At 37.4% G+C, this 20,189-nt stretch overlaps 1 long non-coding RNA gene across 3 annotated transcripts in view; it reads left to right on the top strand.

Annotated features, from left to right (window-relative positions):
- The window catches only part of LOC106508874, an 80,345-nt gene continuing 68,833 nt past the window's right edge, over positions 8,678 to 20,189 (top strand). For 2 of the 3 annotated variants that reach the window (XR_001305973.2, XR_002338628.1), the window contains exons 1-3: positions 8,686 to 9,086; positions 10,286 to 10,350; positions 14,232 to 14,442. This is a non-coding gene — a long non-coding RNA (uncharacterized LOC106508874). Of the gene's footprint in view, positions 9,087 to 10,285; positions 10,351 to 14,231; positions 14,443 to 20,189 lie in introns of all 3 variants that reach the window. The other variant, XR_002338629.1, reaches the window with a different exon arrangement.

Genomic DNA, 20,189 nt, shown 5'->3' with positions numbered 1-20,189 from the left:
AATCATTTTTCTGGAAATAGAATGGTTTCCTATATCATCCATTTATCCATTTCTAAGCTGATTTTCTTTCAGTTTTTATGCACTAATGATTTATCCTTATTTCAGTAACCCAACTCAAGTTCACTCTGCTCTTCTAGTAGGTTTTACTTACATCTTGGTTAAAGCCATAACTGTGCACAGTATCTTTTTGTTATGCTTGAGCTACAGCTAGGAAGCCAGAATTTAGAGCTCAACAGGATTATGACTTCTTTCATACTCTAGAATATTAAATATTTACAATAAATTCATTAAGCGATTCCAACTATCAAACCAAACTAGTTTAGTAGAGCTGAAATGTGCATATCCTAAAATCTAACAACCCCCACTTCCATGAATAAATGCTAGATAAACTACTGTGGGTGTAGCAGGAAATAGATAAATGTATGTTCATATTTTATAATAGCAAAAACAAGAACAAAGCCAGAAATAAACCACAGACTTATTAACAGTAGAACAGAGAAATAAATTGTAGTATGTGTAATACCATGGAATGCTATTAATCGCTGACCAAAAATCCCCCACAGTTACATATTCTACATAAAAGAATCTTAAAGGAGTAATAGGGAATGAGAAGAGCAAATCATAAATGAAAACATATAGTAAATTGCATCTGTGGTATATACACAAATGACAAAATTATAAAGAAAAGCAAGGGAATATTTAATACAGAACTCAGGGTAGTGGTTAGCTCAAGAGGATGGTTTGGGGATGTGATCTGAGAGGCCCACGGGGGGATTCTAAGGTGTTCCTAATATTGTAGTTCTTAAGATGTATTCTATGGTCACATTGCACATATAGGTACAGTACACTGGTGTGTATATTTCGTAATTTTAAAATAACTTACAAGGGAAAATGTGCAATTGGACAGTTTGTGATTTCTCCATCAACCAACAACTTTTATGGTTAAAATGAATGAAGACTTTTTCTCCGTTCTATCCCAATTTTTATTTGAAGGTAAAGATTCTAGTGGGGCTGATGTAGGTTTTGATGTTTTTACTCTGCTTTTTAGGAAGTAATAATTTTAAAAGGTCCTTTTTCTAGAAACCATTATACTCTCTCATACGAATTCTTAAATGTGCTTGGAGGATAGCCTTATACAGAGGGAGTAAAGACTTCTGTCAGTATTTATTTCACAGGCAGTGTGAAACCAGTGGTGCTACCCAAATCACAACTTGATGTGGGGCTCAAGTTCAGAAATGGCAGGTCAAGACTTTTTGTTTTTTTTCTTTTTCTTTTTAGTTAAAAATAAAGTCAGGTGGAAGAGGTCTGGATAACATAATCCTAGTACATTTGAGAATTGCTTCAGGTCATGGAAACTCATTGTGTGTTGAAAAAAGGAAGACATTTTTAATGTCTCATTCTACCTTCTCCTTTTCCAGAGGAGAAAACTAAGGCCAAGAGAAGATAAAATAGTTATCAACATTACTCAGTGAGTTAGCAGAAGGCCAGCGCAGAAGCAACTCTCCATTGCTCTTAGTGCCTGACGTTATAGTCCAGTGACTAAGTTTGAGTCTTTGATTCAGGAAAACCCTGGTTCAGAGTCACTTCTTTCATTTACTGACAGTAGCTCAGGCAAATGAAAGGACTTAACCTGTCAGAATCTTAAAATGTAAATCTATGAAATGGTGACAACTATAGTTCTGATTATACTGGGTTTGTGTAAGGATTGAATGAGGTCATACACATATGGTATTTTACACAATGCTTGCCTCTCAGTAAGTGCATGGCAGCTATTTATTACAGTGAGTGAAAAGTGAAATCAAAAACAAAAAATGATTTGTAATCAATTTTGAAGCCGGTATTGGTTTTTAAATGTTCTGTAAAACATATAACAAACTGTTCTCACTTTCCCAGTTACAAAGAAAGGCCTTTTAACATTTCTTTCTTATAATCTTATTATATGCTACATATGGTCAAGTCAGAAACACCTAGAGTTCCATTTTTGCTCTACCATTTATTAGCCGGTTATCTTTTCTGAGTTTTAGTTTCTTACATTACGTAATATTACATATAGAATGACTGCATGAAAATTAGAAGAGGTGATTGATAAATGAATGCCTGGGACATGACCCATGGACAAATATTTTCTTTTTTTTATATATATTTCTCCATAAATCACTCTTCAATCATAGTCAAAAGAAGGAGAAAAATTAAATTCTGGTTCCAGAGATGAGAAAAATTCTAAAGTACTTGTAGTATTAACAGTAGAGAGAATAATTTGAAATCTACAAAGCACAATAAAAATATTCACTGACATTATGACTTCTAATCTGGTGTGTACCTTTCTCACCATTTTAACCTCTTATTTCCTGATAGTTTTCCTGTCAACTTGTTGAGTAATAAGTTTCTTGAGGTCAAATTACTTATATTAAAATGGAGATTTATAGGAAAAGTAGATTTATTTTATAATCAATATTGTTTTACTACAATGTACACATAATTACTTTTATCCATTCGGTGTTTTTAATTTCATCCCCACAATGAAAGTAAGACCTCAACAAACTGTGTTAGATCACAATAGATCACAACTTTATATCTGGAAATGTATATTAGTTATAATATTTGATACACAAATTATAATCTTTAAAAGTAATGTGTTAACAGATAACTTATTATCTATGTTTTAAGATGAAATATAAATATCAGGCCTTATATGAAAATACTGGGAATACTGTAGTCCTATAATTGTCAAACAATCAAATTCACTTTGAGGAAAAATCATTGATTGCAAAGATTCGTGAAATCACAGCATTACAGTGGTAGAAAAAAATGTTAGAAATCACCTGACCAAAACTTGTTTTACATGTGAGTAAGTTAAGAACCTCAAAAAGCAAAATAATGTGTGTAAGTCATGCAGTAAGTTTGTTGGAAGAGTCGAGACTGTGCATGGAACTTGATATCTGCCCCTGGGGTGTCCAACAGCCCTCAAGGCCCTTGGCAGGAGTTATGTCGTGGAGGGGGGTAGGGGTCTTTCCAAAGGTTGTTTTCCACACCAGGGTATTTCTTATCTTTTTGAGTTGTGAGTTGAGCATAGGATAGATGAGAAGAAAAGCAGGATAGCTGCCAAAGATCAAACAGGTGGCAAGTCTTGAACAGACCCTAAATATATGATTTTTTTCTCCTGAATTTACAGTCTCCAGGAAACCAATAAGCAAGTGAAACAGGTAGGAGAACTACCATCTTGGGCCAGATTTCCAGTGGTGACTCCAAACATTTGTAGTTTGGGAAGATAGGGGAAATGTATGAAATGGATCAATGGTTGGGTGCTGGAAAGTCAAGATAGGTGACAGCTACAAAGAAGAAGCTGTAAAATGAACAGCTATGGTGTTTAGAAACACCTATTGAATATCTGTTATATGGAAGCTAGGCTATCCTAAGAACTTATAAGAGAAAAATGAATATGAAAATAGTGTAGTTAACTAACATAATAGTGTATTTAACTAAAAGAATCTAATAGCTCATATAGTATGAGGAAAGAGGAGAACTGATACAAAGTGTTCAGGTTTTGATGGAAAAAATTGTGCCCTAGGAATTTAAAAACAGTCTTTAATGATGCATGTATGGATCTGGAGATCCAAAGAATATATTCAGAAGTGCTGTAGTCCAGAAAGAGCACTGGTGATCTCTTCTTAAACAAACAAACAAACAAACAAAAAACTTGAAGGAGTTCTGTGATGGCTCAGAGGGTTAGGAATCAGACATTGTTACTGCTGTGGCTTGGGTCTGATCCCTGGCCCAGGAACTTCTGCATGTCATGGGTGTAGCCAAAAAAGTACTTGAAGATCTATTCCAACCAATCAAGACTTCATAACAACTATAAGCTCAACAGTGGGAAATTCACAGACCACACAAAGAAGTTTTGAACATTTCCCTCCCACCACAAAAACCTGCAGAAATACAGAAAGGAGAGGAGGAAAAGTCTGGTAAAAACTAAATGTAAATGTTAAAGATTCTTTATTAAAGTAGAAATAATAGTAAAAATATGGTAATAGTCTGCATTCAAAATCATTGCATTAATAAAGACGGAAAATTAAAGATGCAGGTAGAAGAAATAAAAAGCCTTAAATATATTTGGTTCAAGCATTCAAAAGATAGCGTTTCATTTTTGTATCTACTAATTAGAAAAAATGAGGTTAAAGGTACTTCCACAAAATGCAAGGTTAAATGTCAGCAAAATGAAAAGCAGAGAATATAGCTTTCAAAATTGTAGGAACTGATGTTGAGCGTTTTTTTCAAGTGCTTGTTGGCCATCTGTACAGCTTCCTTGGAAAAATGTCTATTCAGGTCTTTTGCCCATTTTCCTTAAAAAAGACACATGTACCCACATGTTCATTGCAGCTCTATTCACAACAGCCAAGACATGGAAACAACCCAATTGTCCATTGACAGACTATTGGATTAGGAAGATGTGGTATATATACACAGTGGAATACTACTCGGCCATCAAAAAGAACAAAATAATGCCATTTGCAGCAACATGGATGGAACTAGAGACTCTCATACTGAGTGGAGTAAGTCAGAAGGAGAAACACAAATACCATATGATATCACTTATATCTGAAATCTAGTAAAGGCACAAATGAACCTTTCCACAGAAAAAAAATCATGGACTTGCAGAATAGACTTGTTGTTGCCAAGGGGAACGGAGAGGGAGTGGGGTGGTTGGGGAGCTTGGGGTTAATGGGTACAAACTATTGCCTTTGGAATGGATTAGCAACGAGATTCTGCTGTGTAGCACTGGGAACTATGTCTAGTCACTTATGATGGAGCATGATAATGTGTGAAAAATAGAATATGTACATGGTGTGTAACTGGGTCATTATGTTGTACAGTAGAAAAAAAATTATATTGGGGAAAAAAGAATTAATTTGGAAGATGTTAATCCTATTGTGGAAAAATAAGGTAACAAATGGAAGAATAACATAAATAAAACAAAGTAAGGACTGGATGGGCCAATAAATTAAATAAATAAATAAATAAATAGATTTGATTTGTAGCTTCAAAAAAAATTGTAGGAAGACCAAAATAAAGGAACAAAAAAGAATAGTCCATATATCAAAAGAAAAAAATAAAAAGAATTCTCTAGACGCAAAAACAAAAATGTAAAAAAAATCCAACTGAGACAGCTTAGAATCAAATGATAGAAGTTTTAATATTTGTTTTGAGAAAAATGTAAATGGGTTAAATATCTCAAAGACACAAAAGAACAAAAGGGAATAAATCATCCTGAAGCGAATATTAAAACCCCTGATAGGCTAAGCTTATGAAAAAAAATGGTACAAAAAAAATAAAATATCAGATGTTAGGTAAATAAAAAGAAAGCAAGAAAGCAACAGTTAATATCAGATGAAAAACAACACAAGATAGACAATGCAATCGTGGAACTGAAGTAAGTGTGTTATCTTGACAAAGTGTGTAAATTATTATGTAGATGCAATTGTAATTAACATTGACTGAATACTTCACATTGCGATACATAAAGAAAAAAAGAAGCACCAAATAATAAAAGGAAACACGTATAAAAACAAAGAACTGGGAGTTCCTGGTAACAAAACCAACTAGTATCCATGAAAATGTGGGTTCAATCTCTGGCCCTGCTTAGTGGATTAAGGATCTGGCATTGCAGTGAGCTGTGGTGTAGTTTGGCAGCTGCAGCTCTGATTCAACCCCTAGCCTGGGATCTTCCATATGCCACAGGTGTGGCCCTAAAAAAAAAAAGAAAAACTGTAGAGATTTTTGACATTTCCTTTAATCTTCAACTAATTAATGTGGTAGAAAAATCATTGAAGATATATAAAATCTGACTAGTACAAACAATAAGGTAGAATTAAATATATGTATTGAACTTTTACCACCTAGAGAATGCATCTTATTTCCCAGTGTCTTCAGAACATTTAAAAATTCTTAGCCCAGAAGAAAAAAATCTTAGTAAATTTCACAGCAGAAAATATACAGGGCCACATTTTTAGCATGATGAAGTAAAAACAGATATTTATTATTTTATTGCTTGATATATAATAATTATATACATCATATTAGTTTACATTAGATACATTATATTAGTTTCGAGTGTACAACCTAATGATTTGATATTTGTATACATTGCAAAATGATCATTATAATAAATCATTGTCATCTGTCACCATACAAAGTTAAAAAAATTTATTTTCTTGTGATGAGAAATTTTAGTATTTACTTTCTGAGCAACTTTCAAATACGTACTACAATATCATTGACTGTAGTCACCATACTGTACATTACATCCCAATGACTTCTTAATTTTATATCTGGAAGTTTGTACCTTTTGATCTCCTTCACCCATTTCATTTACCTCCCAACACCCCTCCTCTCTGGCAAGCACAAATCTGTTCACTGTATCCATGACTTTAGTTTTTTTTGGATTCCGCATATGAGTGAAATCATACAGTATTCGTCTTTCTCTGTCTGACCTATTTAACTTAGCATAATATCCTCTAGGTCTATCCATGTTGCTGTATGTGGCAAGATTTCTTTTTTTTTTTTTTTTTTTATGGTTGACCAGTATTCCATCTTTAGATATAGATATAGACTATATCTTTATCCATTTATCTATCAATGGATGCGTAAGTTGTTTCATATTTTGGCTTTAGTAAATAGTGCTGCTATGAACACTAGAGTGCATGTATCTTTTTGAATTATTGTTTTCATTTTCTTTGGATATACACTCAGGAGTAGAATTGCTGGGTCGTATATGGTAATTTTAGTTTTTTGTTTTTTGGTTTTTTTTGTTTTTTTTTTTTTTTGGCTACTTTTACAGCATCTGGAGGTTCCCAGGCCAGGGATTGAACCCACACCACAGCAGTGACCTCAGCCACAGCAGTGACAATGCTGCGTCCTTAATAGCTAGGCCACTACGGAACTCCTTACTTCTAATTTTTTGAGGAACTTCTATACCATTTTCCATAGCAGCTGCCTCAATTTACATTCCCACCAACCGTGCAGTAGGGTTCCCTTTTCTCCACATCCTCATGGACACTTGTTATTTCTTGCCCTTTGGATGATGGCCATTCTGACAGGTGTGAAGTGATATCTCATTGTGGTTTTGATTTGCATTTCCTGCATGTCCCTAATGATTAGTGATGTTAAGAATCTTTGCATGTGCTGGTTGGACTTTTTTTATGTCTTTGGAAAATAATTTTTTAAAGATTTAGCTATGACAAAAATAATCATCTAGAATTTTTTAAAAAAAGAATCCTGCTGAACAATTTTTTTTAATTAAGAGGAAATTAAAATGACAAAAACTTTTCAGAAATCACCAAATAAAATACTGTACACAAAAGTTTATAGCCTGTAACCAAAGCTAAAATCAGAAGAAAATATATCATTTAAATTATTTCATTATTAATTTATAGAGAGTAAATATAAATGAAATAAGCATTCAGTCCAAGAAACTATAAAAGCAAAGGAAAATGAGAGAAAAGGGACAATAAAGATAAAAACAGAAATAAAAATTAGGAAAAAGCATAAGGGTAAATTTGATCAATACACTTCAAAGATCTCACTTCAAAGAGTGATTGAAATTAGCCAACTCTCTGACACAAAAAATCAAGAAAAAGAGAAAGAAAGCCATTTGAACTTTAAGAACAAAAATGATTAGATAACCACAGATTGAGAGCAGATAAAATTTTGAGGAACTTAAAATATATAAATGGATAAAAATATTAGAAAAAGCCTGGTAAAATGGAAAACATTTCTAGCAAAATTGGCTTACATAGAAGAAAAAACACAGATTAGACCATAAACCAAAAAGGAATGAAAAAAATTATTCAAGAACTTCCTCTTCTTCAAACATTTGAGCTCAAACAATTTTATAGATAGGTTTTTATCTGAAGAAAAGACAATTTCTACATTTAATTCATTACCAAATATAGAAATAGAAAATTCTCTATTATTTTTAATCAAGGTATTATAACCCTGATGTCAAAATATGATCAAAGCAGTTTAATTTAAGAGAGAAAAATAAATAAATAAATAAATGAGAATTATTATTTATGAACATAGTCAAAGAAATTCATCATTTAAAAAGTAAACTCTATCAGGCTCTACTAAGCTATTTTGCATGGCAGACCCAGTGCCTGACGCCCATTATTCCTTTAAGAGACCATGAAAATGTTTTCATTTCTTTTAAAATCAGCAGGAAAAATGAGTTTTTAGGTCAAATAAAATGTTTCAATCCATAATATGAATATATTTATCTTTATACCAACACAGTTATAAAACTGTGTATATAGAGATTATGTTATATATTATGGAGGACAAGGCCTTCAAAGTCAAAAGATATGAAGGGCCATGAATACCATAGCAGGTCTTGCTTGCTTAAATGATGGCTCGATGACAATAGCTGATTTGGGCTCGGCAGAACTGCTCACAGAAATTTCTCTGGATTTACAGGATGAAAACAAGACTATCTGTTTGAAGATCGATTTTCTCATTCAGAAACTGACTCTCCTCCACACAGCTCATAGGATCTCTTTGAAAATTAGCAATGGGTTGTTCTCTGTACCAAAAACCCATAAGGGATTTCATCTAGAGTACAGTGAGTGTCTGCTTGGTTCCCTTGCAAAGCCTGTGATGTGAGGCGGGGACTCAGGGAACCCCCACCCCCACCCCCCGAGGCAGCTTGGAGCCAAAGCAAGGCCTGGGAGCTGTGTCCTCAGCTCGGCTCCGGAACCACAGCAGAAGAGTGATTCACTGCCTCTTGTTCCTTCTGCTCCATCCCTCCACTCTCATTCATCAAGTTGTTTCTTCCACCTGAAAATTATAGAATTAAGTCTGCAAAGCATAAAGGGAAGCATTTGCTCTCAAGATTCTTTATTTTTTAAAGTTTTACTGGAGTATAGTGGATTTATGATGTTGCGATAATTGCTGTTGTAGAATAAAGTGATTCAATTATACATATACACACATGTGTTCTTTTTCAGATTCTTTTCCCATATACACCATCACAGAATATTGGATAGAGTTCTCTGTGCAATAAAGCACGTCCCTGTTGGCCAATCAATTCTAAAGTAAGTAGCAAACGTAGTGGAAGAGATAGATTTTTAAAGGGACAGTTTTTTGTTTTTTCCCCTTAATGAATAGTACCCTTAACATTTTCAGCCACAGACCTACAATTCCAATTTTATCTCTGATCCCTCTTTCCCGGGTCACTGCTTTTTTGTCCTCTGTGTAAAATCAGAAGATTTCCTATGCCTCCCTCCCCCAAAGTCTCTATGTAGCTTCTGTTGACCTGTGGTATTGTCTAAACTCTCACAGGAAGTAGGAATTGTCACTAAAGAAGCAAAGGGGATGGGTCCTAGGCCTATTGTGGGGGTCTGGTGATGCTGAAGCTAGTTTTTACCATTTTTTGGGGGGTGGGGGTGCACACCTATAGCATATGGAAGTTCCCAAACTAGGGGTCAAATCAGAGCTTATAGCTGCCGGCCTACACCACAGCTCACGGCAACGCCAGATCCTTAACCCACTGAGCAGGGTCAGAGATCGAACCCACATCCTTATGGGTACTAGTTGGGTTCATTACTACTGAGTCATGAGAGGAACTCTTGAAGATGGGTTTTTAACAGATGAGAAAGATGTAGTTCAGTATTTAGGCCTTTATCTAAATATAGAGGTGGACAAGCTGTGTATATAAAAATGGAAACTAAAGTCCTAGAAAATGTGACCTATAGTCAAAGTGGTAATAAATGTACAATTTTTCAAGATTGTCATACAGATTGGAAAAGGGTGCTTTGGGCCCTTAGCAGAGGGCCTAGTATATAGCAAGTGCTCAAGAAACAAAAATTATTATCAATATCAGTAACAGTGGTATCAGACAGAAGAAAGTCTGTGGAACCCAAATCACTTTCATGTACTTATTCCCCAACTTACCAAATGATCGTATATAAATACTTTGCTCATTTATCTCATTTTCAAACTCTATGGAAGCCAGTATTTCTGTGCCTGCTAAAGTAAGCCATGTAAAGTAAGACTTGGGAAATTTAGGTGACTTGCCCAGAACCGCATAGGCCCTTTTATTCCAAATCCTGTGGGCTCCTGCATGTCATAAGTTGAATGTCATAAATTTAAAGACCTGATTAGCACACATTAGACAGTGCTCTGTGTTTGCTGGAACACTCACACCCTCCCACTGTCTGCCACTTTTAATTGATTAGTTGAAGAGATTTTGTAATGACTCCTTTTGAATACCTTCTATTTCTGTCTTCCACAGAGAGGTAATTCAATTCTTAGCCATCAACACAGTATGGAACATTTTGCTAAAACAGTAGAGTCTAGGTAAGTGTTATTTTACAGTTTACAATGCAATAGAATGAGGGGTAATTTTTTTTTTTTATCTCTACATGTTAAGTGTTTCTAAAATAAAATCAATACACCTTCTAACACTTTATACTTGTACGTTTCATATAATGCTCTTGGTAGATTAAAAAAACCTGTCTATTCAAGGACTTAGAACTTAACTTCTGCAAGTGTTAGACACCCATGACGCTCTCAGTACTTCTCATTGATTGCCAGTCTCCAGCACTTACTTCATTTCCCATTATTGCTTTTTTTTTTTCATCTTCATTGCATTGTAGGTGGTGATTGTCAATTTTCAAACAGTGCTAGAAATATTACTGGTTCACACAATGTCATTCTGACTCTAAGTGAAGGCCCTAACTGAGCCTGTTGAGTGAGAAATGAAGACTCTGAGGGATTACACTTGGAGTAAAGCTAAGCAGCAGCTAAAAAGCAAGTTGCTGAATTATGGTATGTCGCTTGTTCAATTACTGGAGGCGGCCACAAAAACTAACACGAGACCTCAGAATAATGGTAGAGTCAACCCAGGGCAAGTGTAGTATCAGATCTATCAGATTAAACCCACCCAGTTAGTTAAGAACAATTTACTTGTTGTAGCAAAAGGAAAATGCTTCTTTTCTCAATATTTGGGAAACAAGGAGCTGTTTGCAAGGGGGCGGGGGGAGGTGATAAGAGCAAAAAGGCTGAGTGAATCTTGAAGTAGCTGCTCAAATTCAATGAACTGAAGGAATAAATTAAGGCAATCAAATCAAAACCAGATACTGAGCGACAAAGCGAAGGTAGTTACACAGCCAATGGCTATGCGAGGAAGCAGTGGGCTGACACTAGCCTCAGAGCAACAGCTGTCCCCGAAAGTGGCGCGTTCTGACTCTGTGATGCCAGTTGCACAGACGTGTGGTCCAGATATCTGAATCCTGATGCTCAGAACGGATCCTGTGACCTAAAGAAGAAGACGGCATCCTGGTGATGTCTATTAAAATGTGTTTGCAGCGAAGGTCTTCGGCTCTAAACACCCCGAAATGCTTCACCTTGGAGGCTGCACAGTGGCGCCTGGGTTTGCTCATTTGACGCACGTGCTGTGAGGCCAGTCAATCCCCCAAGCTGTCCTGGAGGCCTCAAGTCATTTAGCCTGGCTCTCTTTTCTTGGTCTGTAGGAAATAGAAAATAAAGACAGAAGCCTTGAAAGGTTGCTCTCTCTCCTCACCTGTTTGATAAGCGGGTGGGTGCTCTCAGCTGAGCTGTGATGGGTAACTGGTCCTAGTCTGGATGGGGCTTCTCCCAGCTGTCAGAGAAATGCCTTGAACAACGCTCTGGAAATGCAAGCTATGCATTGAAATGGGTTTAAGGTGCCCGATTGGCGGACTGAACCCATGACCACTCCTGGCTGTGCCAGTGACACAAGGGAGGCACAGTCGAGTCCTCAGAATTGACTAGTTTTTGAGTCAGATGCTAGCCACGCCCTCTCATGCTTTCATATGTATAATCACATTCTCCTTTCTCTTTGACTTTTTTTTCTGTTGGGGATCACTTAAGGGAGATTTTTCTCTTCCCCTCCTCCCCCAAGGAACTGTTCCGTGTTCTTTCCTAAAGCAGTTCTTCAGCTAACATGCATTTAGCCATTGCCTGACTCACTATAAATAGTTCCGTTTCACATGCCTGCCAGCAAGAAACACAAACAGTCACACGTTCTGTAACTCGTTGTGTTTTCTCAAGCCTTGCAGGGATTTTAGGCCTACACTATGTCCTTTCATGTATTCTTTTACTGGCACACCCCTATTTTTCCACATAGTTCAAAAATTGCATACTTTCAGCTACCAGTGAGAATGCTCCTATTGCTGTCACACAAACCAAAACCCTGTTAACGGAAAACACCCTGTTGCTCTCTTGTTAGATAGTTATAATTTTTTAAAAAACTCATTGGGTTAAAAAAAAAAGTGAATACTTGATTTCTTATATAAGGTTTTTTTCCAGGAATGCTGTAAACTGGAGTTTGGCTACATTTTTCTTGAAAGGGATGGATAGTAAATATTCTTGCCTTTGTGGGTCATAGGATCTCTGTTTCAATTCCTTAACTCTGCCTTTGTAGCTTAAAAGCCGCCCCATAAATGAATGGGCATGATTTTGTTTCAATAATACTTTATTTATGGGCAGTGAAATTTGAATTTCATATTATTTTACATGTCAAGAAATATTATTTTTTATTTTTATTTTTATTTTTTTAACCAACCGTTTAAAACATAAAAACTGTTCTTAGTTCATACATCTTACATAAACAGATACTGGAACAATTTTGGTCCATGAGCTGTAGTTTGCTGACCTCTGCTATTAATACGTTTCTTTCAATCAGAGCAAGTGTGTGCTGTACAGAGGCATCAGTGAGAGAGCACTGAAGCTATCTGGAGAAAGTATTTGTTTCCTATGAAAAAGATCTAGGAATCGCAAGTAAAACTCTGAGAACTAACAGAAAAATATCAAGAAACTACATTTAATCATTTCAACCTCTTGAGCTATGTGAATCCCTAGTGTCCATCACTTGAATTAATCATTAGGTAACATTTAGGAATTATAACCAGTCATTAGTATCACAAAGAGGTTTTGGAATTAAACTTTCTGAAGGTAATTATAGCCCAGATAATGCTGTAAGGAAGTGAGACTTGCCCTATTGAAAAATTAACCATTTCTCCCTTCCTACACCCTGACATCCAGTGGTTTTGACTTTAAGGGAAGGGATTCCTCATTTTACTGACAGCATCTTCCTCATGACTTAGCCGGATAATGAAGCCATCAGGAAGCATGAGCAGCTATAAATAAGACTGAAAGCTTGATTAGTGCATGATTAGCCTAATTGTTCCTGCAAATAATCGTACACATTCCATTTGCCATTTTTTGGGCTGGTTTCACAGTTCATGGTCAATAGGCATATTTCTAGATTCCAAGGGATAACAATTTTGAAAACATTTCCAGACTGCTATGGCAGGATTCAAGATAAGAGTATCTAAAGACAATTCCAGACTGAATCAGACAAGCACAATTCTTGATTTTTATTGTTACATAAACTGTGAGACCATTTCAAGAAAACAGTGTCCTTAAAAGAAGGGAGTCTGTTTCTAGGTAGGATTCATTTTGCTTTATGTAATTCAACACAACATTTTTCTTTGCTTTCTTCCCAAGAATCAAAGAAATTAATACTTGATCCTGAGCTAAGCAGGGATGGGTACACATTTCTTATTAATAGTCATTGCTTTTGAATGTCAAGTGGCATTGCCAAGAGATATATACCCCTTGTTTCTGCCATTGGAATTAATGTCATACTTTTCTTTTCCCCAATTTCCTCTACTTTAAGGTTATCAATTACTTTTTTTTTTTTTTGCTCCTAGGTTTTATATTTTCCTTAAAACTCAAATCTGATGATATTTTCCCTTACTCCCAAAACTTAACATCCATTCACTTAAATTAGAATAATGTGCAAACATCTTAGCTGGTTGTTCAACTGTCTCAGTAATTTGATGATCACAGGTGTCCACCTTTGATCTTCACATCACTTCTTCCTCCCCATCCTTTCACACCTCCTGCATCTGTGCCTTTACCCACTGATCCCAGGGCTGTCTGCTGTCCCCATCCCCTTCGCAGCTGCCTGGCAATGCATCATTCATCTTTCAACTCCTAAATCAAATCTCAACTCTTCTAAGACTTTGTCTTAAAAACTCAAAGATATGTTCTTCTTCCCCTGAATAATCATGATTATTCAGATTGCCTTGGAATTGAATTGTGCATGTGTGTGTGTGTGTGTGTGTGTGTGTGTGTGCGCGCGTGCGTGCGTGTGTATACATGTACATATATATGTCCCCCTTTTCTTCCAGGCTGTAATCCCAAGGAGAATAGCTGTCTCTGCATGTTTCAAAGCATCTGGTACGGTGCTTCGCATACAGAAGAGCAAAGGGCCAGGATTTCTAGAGTAGAGCTTTGGAAAAATCCATCATGCAAGAGCCCATTGTCACGCTACAGGATTTAATCTTCATTTAAGATCACATGTTATCAGAGACTGCTGAGGAGAGAAGTACACAGTACTATGTAAGTAGCTTTAATTAAGTCAAGAACCTTATTTGAGGTGGATCGGGTGTACTGGTGGGTAGAAAATGGAAAAAAAATCCCAATCTCCAAACCCCAAACTGTGTAGTTTCAAAACTTCCAGTTATTTCCTATGTATAAGAGCTATAGACTGGAAATCTTTTTGCTCCAGACTTTTTAAGATAAAAGATTGTCTTTTTTTTTTTTTTTTTTTTTTTTTTTTCCTAATTTGAGTGTGGAGGGGTTGTATTGCTTTGTTTTGTCTAGGCCTAAGTAAGGGAAAACCTACAGCTGAAGGGGAGAGTGCAGTGATTTTTGTGGCTCTGAGGAGAAAAGCATTTTCTTTAGAGGAAAATAATGGCATCAGAGAGAAACTTTCCGAGGGAGCTGAGTCTGCCCAGAAGGCAAAGATAGGTGGTGGGCAAGCACATTCGTGTCCATGCCCTGCACAGAACTCAGGTGACTCTGCCACCCCAAGACTGGCAGCTCTGAGAACTTGGTGTTTACAATGGTATTTGTTTACAACGGTATTCTCACCTTGGGCACAGTCAACTATGCCTGCGGGTCTCCAAGGCGATTCATGGCTAGAGGTAATGGACACGTGGGAGGTGAGAGCTGGGGCCAAAGAACAAATAGAAGACGCTGACCCTGATCAGCTCTGCTTTCATGCCCAGCCTCCCTTCGGAGATACTAACAAATAACTGTTGGAGCCTCGGAAGAGGTTGACATCGTGCCATCACGAGAGAGGACATTTGGATCTTAAAAATCAATGTGACGTCATTTGCAGACATAGGTCAAAACGTACGGTTGGTTACTTAGTAAGTTTAATAAAATGTTGTCAATCTTGATTTGAATTCTGGGTGACCGGAATTGTCATTCTGGAATAATTGCCTCATCCAAGAAGCTCTCCACCCACCATCCTAACACAGGCTCTGGAGACCTCTGCTAGTCCACTGTTCTTTTAGCCAAACGGAAATAGGCAGACCCACTCAAGAGCACAAACTTTGGCCACTTTGACATTTTAAAAGTAAACATTATGCCCTATCTAATCATCTCTTCTTAGTGTTTGCACAAAGTGTTCCTAGTACCAGGAAGAGAGGTGCTTGGTGACTACTTGTGATGTGTGGATCTGTCCTCCCCCCTCATCTTACCCACCGACGTAACTGGTGTGGGTGTGCTTGAGTCTGGAGTGAGTGTGTGTCTGGTCCTGAGCTTGGCTGCCCGTCACCTGCTAAGTCAACTCCACAGCTGTGGTTCTGAAAAATGAGGCGTTCGCCAGCCCATGGCTCGGGGTACACTGGTGGGCAGCTCCACTGCAGAAACACCCCAGAACAGCCAAGGAGAGGAGGCCAATAGCCTGAGTCCCACCTCACTATCATCTTTGTTCTTTGAAATTTAGGTCACATTAAAGACATTAGAATTTCAATTCAATTTCAATTTCAATTATTTTAAAGTTATGTATGTATTATATGTCAACATTCACACCACGTAGTCACACATATATATGAACATATATATATTTACATTCACGTACACACAATTAAGAAACACAGCTAACTCCCAAGGCTCCTAAATACCTTTTCATTTCTAGTCTCCTGATACTAAGCATCTAATCATAAGAAAAATCACTCTTACCCACCAAACCCATCAGTGTATTACAATATGCTTTTGATTTTAATTTTAATTAAAGTCAACATAGGGTATGTATCTATCTTTCCTCTAATTTTCTTTCCTTGTTTTTATTTTAACCATATTTTTTTAGGGAAATCGTGTACATTTCTCTTCATTTTGACAGGATATTCTCACACTAAAAGTATTCTCTTCACATTTTAAGAACACATTTTTAATTCAGTTACATTTATGGATTCTCGTTGGCTATGTTTAAAAAAAGTGGTTTAGGGAAATGGTAGAAAAAAGGAGCCTAAGAACAAATGCTGATTTTTATGAATTTTTGGTCTTTTTTTGCCTATATGTTGAAAATAGCATTTTTGCTTTAAGGGATGGGTTAGAGGAGAGGAAATTCTGTATATCCCTTAATAGGCTGCTTAGTAAGTACTTTTTTTCCAGCAAAGGAGAAAGCAGCTTTAGGACTGCAGCGGTGGGCCCCGGCATCTACCTGCTCTGAGGAGGGAGGGAACTCCCCATACAGCATGCTACTTGGGTGGGAATAGTCACATCCTTTCTCCTTTCCTTGGCCAGATAGTTTGGGGTGAGATCATTCTGTAAACAGGACTCACTGATTGGGTGTTGGATATACCACTTCCCAAATGCTGATTTGGATGACAGGCTGTGATGAGCACAGCAACACTTTCAGTGGGGGTCACCTTTGTCCCCTAATCTCAAGCTGCCCTTAGAAATGGTGTGCTTACAGGGGGTGCTGACACGTGACATACAAAGTTTGGAGAGAAATGCCAATGAATCCGTTGACTCGTCCCTCAGGAGCTGAGTCAGTTTCAAGGAGGCGAGCCATCATAGCCTTCATTCTCAGTCTTCTGGTGGCACTCCTGCAGTACCCTTGGCTTTTACCAGAGGCTCTCAGAGACCCAAGGCTAAAGCATTCCTCAGCCATCCTTGGCTTGGCTCCTACACTTCAATGTGAGGGCACGGTCAAGACTGGTGTGAGAACGAGGACAGGGAAGATGAGCCAGATCCCCCCAGGGTTTGGTCATGTGTTGGTATATGTGCTTCTAAGTAGAGCTGTGCACACAAGCAGAGGCATTCACAGACTGTTTGATCTATGATTGCAGATTAAGACATAGGAGTAAACAGAAAAGTTTAATAAAGGGGACAGTGTCTGATGTAAAAGCTCTAAGAAGGACGTATTGATTTCAAGGCAAAATGAGAAAGAAAAAGGTTGTGGAAATGGATCATGTTGTTAATGAAAGATAGAGTAAATCACTTGATTGGGAAGATAAGAAATGTTCTTAGGAGTTGGAGGAATGTGTGAATTAAGCTCTGAAAGTTGTAGCTGATAAGGCAGGAGATCTTCTCCCTATACTTAACTGCGTATTTTATTCAGAGTGACAGCACCAGGTAATAGAAGTTTACTGATAAGGGACACTTGGGGCCACTGCCTTGCCACCTCTGCTGGACATCAGTTTAGACTGACTATTTTGGAAATTTGAGTCTCATGTTTATCTATAAATCTGCAGGGTGATTATTGTGTTGTGAAAATCCCCAAAACTAATAGCTGTTTTCCCAAATGAGTTTCATACTTCTGACAGAATCCAGACTTTTCATTTCATCGTGTTAACACAGATTCATGTTTGATGGAGAAAGATGTTCTCAACAAGCCTCATAAAGACACATTGTCTGCACAGTATTATTGTTTTCATGGGAAAACTTCTGAGGCTTCATAGATTATTCTAGGATAAAGGGAGAGGAATAATAATGTGTGTGATTTAGATAAACTCTGCTCCAAGTAGAAACCTAGTCCTTTTTATTTTAAGTGTGAAGAGGGAGCATTCGATTGGAATTGATGTCATGGATTTCCATGAGGGACAAAATGGAAAAATAAACATAAGTATATTCGTTAAGATAATAATCCGGTGATACTGGTAATGATATTTAATTAGCAGATAAAAAATAGATTTTGACCTACAAATATGAGTTCGAATTCTGGAACATTATAGTTCAAAGAGAACTTGGGGTCAATTTAACCAGGGAGGTAAGTTGTCACTCAAGGCCACACAGCAAGTAGAGAAATAGCCAGACTGAATGAAGACATGATTAGAGCCAACTGAGCAAAGATAGGTGCACAGATTATGAACTAGCAAGCCATTTCTTTATGTCTTTTTCATGGATTTCACTAACTTAGGAGGAGAGATCAGGAAACACTGAGACAGGGTAAAGAAGCACTCTGCTTACTGCAAGATCTATTAGGGGCACTGCGTGTGGTTTGGTATGAAAAGAAGTGGAAACTGTTATCTACACTGAAATCTTTAATTCTCTGTCTACTTAGTGTTTAGAATTAGAGGTTGACTAGGTAACTACTCATGAAAGATGGAAGGACCATCCAGAGGCAGGTTGATTTCTATATCTGCACCATACTCACCCTCAGCTCTTTCCCTGTACTCATACCTGGGTGCTCCCTTGTGATTATTTGGTGAGATGATCCCACATAACTTCAGAAGCTGGGTCATCAATGGCAGTACAGCTTCCATGTCTATGATGGGCTGTTTGCCTTGGGATCAGCTGCCACACTATGGGGGAAGCCCAGGCTGCTCAAAGGCCACATGTAGGTAGGTGTTCTGGTTGGAAGTCCAGCAAAGGTTTCAGCCAACAGCACTGTGTGTTAGGAAGCCTACAAGATAAAGCCATCTGCCCCCACATCTGTTAGCAGCTGCGTAAGTGTCCCTGGACAAAATCACCTAATTAATTCCAGCTTCCCTACCACACAATGAGAAATAAAAATAAATGATTACTGTAATTTAAAATGGTTAAAGTTTTGAGGTAGTTTGTTTCAATAGATAAGGAGAATGTTGCTCTTATAAATGGTGGGTAGGGGAGTAAAAATAAAGTTATTATCATTTAAAAAGCAAAATGAATTTGCAATCAGTCAGACTCATATTCAAACACAAAGATACAAACTGATTTCAAAGGAAACTAAACTAATAGCAAAGCTTATAGGGTTCTAGCAAACCCATAGATAAGAGGAGTGCCCTTGTGGCACAGCAGGTTAAGGATTTGGTGTTGTCACTGCAGTAGCTTGGGTCACTGCTGTGGTGCAGGTTCAATCTCTGGCCTGGGAACTTCCATATGCCACAGGTGCAGCCAAAACAAATGAACAAACCATAGATAAGAGACTATATGATGGGATAGGGGGGTGGTTAGCAACACTTTCTGAACTTCAAATGCTCAGTTGTAGAGATGCAAACGTAATTATGCACACAGCTCTGTATTTGCTAAAAAATTAGGCAAGGTGGCCTTATGAGTCTTTTCCACCTCTAACTTGTGTCATTCTGTCTTCATCGTGTGGGTGTTCAGTTTGCTGAAGAAGCCAGATTTCAGAACAGCTTTCTTTCGGAAACGATGTTTTTAAAGTTAAGGAAAAAAGCTTGCCACATTGTCGAAGTGGCAGTTATAAAAATAGATATAAAATAAATTGAAAATTCATCGCAATTGTGCTGCAGAAGCCACATTGAGAACTGAATTACCAAGTAAAATGAACAAAGTGGGCTTTCAACTAAATGAGTAAGCCAGGCTCCTTACAGTATGAAAATATGTTGGAAATGGCTAGAGGGATTGCAAAGTAAGTGAAGAAAACACTGTGTGTACAGGGCTAGAGCGGGGCTAGCATAAAATAAAGATTTTTAGACAGCTGATGTTGTAGCAGAAGGCAGGGGTCCGAGAGCTGGATTATAATCCTAACTCATAAAAAACAGTCAAAACAGTGCTTAGAAAGTGCAGAGAAATGGAAACCAGGATATGTCCAAACAGTTTTGTACTGGTGGAAAGATGCTAAGGTAGAAAACCAAGGGACTTGGACCAGGTTGTGTGAGATGAAAGTACATGCCTTCCCTCTCTTCATCCCACCCCCGCTGTCCTCAGACGCATGTCAACACCATACGTTTTTAAAGAGCAAAAGTGACTGCACGTCCCTCACTTACATCTGCACAGATGGAACAATAATTCATCAGTTTCCTAACACTGCATCATCACTTTCTAAGCAACGGTTGGAGACCTTCACCGGATTGAAGTTCTAATGAGACCGAGGGTGTCATTGAAGTTCCTCCGTTAACAAGTGTTTT

The sequence above is a fragment of the Sus scrofa genome, chromosome 1 (genome assembly GCF_000003025.6).
Source record: "Sus scrofa isolate TJ Tabasco breed Duroc chromosome 1, Sscrofa11.1, whole genome shotgun sequence".
Lineage (NCBI taxonomy): Eukaryota > Metazoa > Chordata > Mammalia > Artiodactyla > Suidae > Sus > Sus scrofa.
Note: the sequence above shows the minus strand (reverse complement) of the source record. Positions and strands in the feature narration are given on the sequence as shown.